This window comes from Dryas octopetala, chromosome 6 (genome assembly GCF_963921425.1).
Source record: "Dryas octopetala chromosome 6, drDryOcto1.1, whole genome shotgun sequence".
NCBI classification, from domain to species: domain Eukaryota; kingdom Viridiplantae; phylum Streptophyta; class Magnoliopsida; order Rosales; family Rosaceae; genus Dryas; species Dryas octopetala.
Window position 1 is genome coordinate 14,990,720 of NC_141371.1, and position 2,414 is coordinate 14,993,133.

A 2,414-nucleotide genomic window follows, 5' to 3' on the forward strand; every position below is an offset into this window, starting at 1 on the left:
GAGGCATTGACGCGAATAAGCCTAGATTATATATACATTGCTTTCGGCTTAAGACTTGGTAGTAGTGTGAGAAAAAAAAAAAAAAAAAAGGCATAAGAGGCGTTTTTGACGAACTCATAGACAAACTTAACGGAATATGGTATTTTGTAAAGTTTAAGGGGCAAAGTGGGAGGAATGAAGTTTCAAGGGTCAAATTGAAAATCGAAGTTACTTTCAGAAGGCATTGACGCGAATAAGCCTAGATTATATATACATTGCTTTCGGCTTAAGACTTGGTAGTAGTGTGAGAAAAAAAAAAAAAAAAAAGGCATAAGTAGGGGCATTCCGAGAATTGAACTCGGGACCTCTCGCACCCTAAGCGAGAATCATACCACTAGACCAAATGCCCTTTCTTAATAAGTTTTGTTGCAACCAATTCTTATTGCAAACAACATCCTCGGGTTTTTTTTGGGTTTTATTTTTTTGTTTTTAATCAATGGATTTCTTTGGTTAGGTTGCTCCATTTCAACATGAACAACCAGAAATTCTGTTTAGCAGCCACGTACATACCATTTAGAAAAAAAATCAAGCCATGAAAGACAATGTGAATTAGAAACAAACATAATGTGTCATTGTCCCATCAGTTGAGAATAATTCAGTTTGGTGAACATGTTTTGTTGCTTGTATATGTGAACAAGTTTGGTGAGGAGATTTTGCATGTCTCAAATATCAATGTGTGGTGTTAGTATATCCTTTTGTGTGGTCACCTAACCTAAACGTTTGAAGTCCGAGAGGGGAACAAGTACATGGGTCTCACTACTCGATTGAATAAGCCTCATCGATCAGTATGAAAGCTTAATTCTCAACAAAAGTTCTCAATCTCATGTGACTTGTTTTTTTTATTTTTCCCCTTCAAATGAGGTCCTCTAAAATTCCATATAACATTACAACAGCTTATATTTTCAGAAATGTTGGTTACGGTCCGAAATTCATTTCCATGAAATTGATTTCTTGGAAAGGCATGAAGATTGTTGGCATAAATTAAGTGAATTTGCTGCCTTTGTCAATACTCTATACATGTCAATGATGTAATGTTTCCCTCCTCAATTTGCTGCGTATTTTAAGAGTCAAAGTTTTCTTGTACGTTTTTCTTTTCCTCTTGATCCTCTTTGTTTTTTTCCTTTTCTTTTTGCCACAGTCTTTGTTTGGTTTTCTTTGATATCATGGTCTACAAGTTGAAAAATGTAAGTGGCTCAATTTACTATTAGTTTTGTGCCAAACCCCCCCCCCCCCCCCCCATTGCAATTTGCAAAGACTAGATTGCTTATATAATAAGTAGTTTAGAATCTATGGACCACAGTATATGCTTCAAAAGTTGTCCATCATTATTTAGAATAAGGCATCAAAGCGTGGCAAAATCCCAAGATTTCCTCCCTAGCTTTGTCCACAGCAATATTGGATTCAGGCCACATACACATAATATTATACAATTAAGGCTAAGCATATATAGTATTTTCGGCTTTATATATACCTTTTATTTATCTTTGCTTTTCCAAGCTACTAAAGAAAAGGTCAAAAATAGAGTCGGAAATTCCATTCTTATCTCTCAAAAGAAAAGTCCCTTTCCAATCCATTTGAGACTGCAAAACTTTATAGGTGCCTTTATGTAATTTGCTTTGATTAATTTAATTTTATACAAGTTTGCAAAGGGTAAGGGACTCAACTGTTCTCATCCTTTGCCACCTCACAGATATTTATTATAGTGATATTAACATCCAACCAAATATTAGAGTTTTCAACCATGCAAACAATGCCAACTTGCTTGCTTGTCGAAAAAAGGCAATGACACAATGGGGCTTAAAAATTAGACATCTATGTTCTTGTCCATTAAACTCCAAGTTATTGGATGGGAGTTGGTGCTATGACTTTTCTTATATCTGGTTTAACACAATGTCATCACACAGTGCATCACATCCACTTAAAGTGGTAATGAACCTAAACAATTTACAATTAAGCTCAAAACTTAAGTTTGGCTGTTGTGGGCCAGTCACTCTTAGTGGATGTAATACCAATGACATATTGGGGCTCATGTTCTCGGCTTCCTGCCCGTTTTCAGATAAATGCTATTATATAATGAGAAGAGATTAAAGTGAACAGTAAACGATTCAGATCATTAAACTTAAATTACAACGCATCTTTTACATAATCTATTTAATAAATCCCTTAATGGAAGCTGACAAACTTCAACCTCAACCTATTTATCTTCTTGTATATACTTAGTATAATTGACTTGTAAAATTTACATGTAAATATATAATCAGTAACAAATATTAGTATAATTAGCCTGTAAAATCTGGTGTCCAAAGAGTGAATCTAAGGGCAATATCTAACCTACTTTCTGATGTAGCCCATTGGAGTGCCGGTTCCATTAATTT

At 34.7% G+C, this 2,414-nt stretch overlaps 1 non-coding gene across 1 annotated transcript; it reads right to left on the reverse strand.

Moving 5' to 3' along the window:
* Window positions 1-316: 316 nt before the first annotated feature.
* On the reverse strand, window positions 317-388 carry TRNAP-AGG (transfer RNA proline (anticodon AGG)). Its single transcript has one exon. It is a non-coding gene; the product is annotated as a tRNA-Pro (tRNA).
* Window positions 389-2,414: the final 2,026 nt, after the last annotated feature.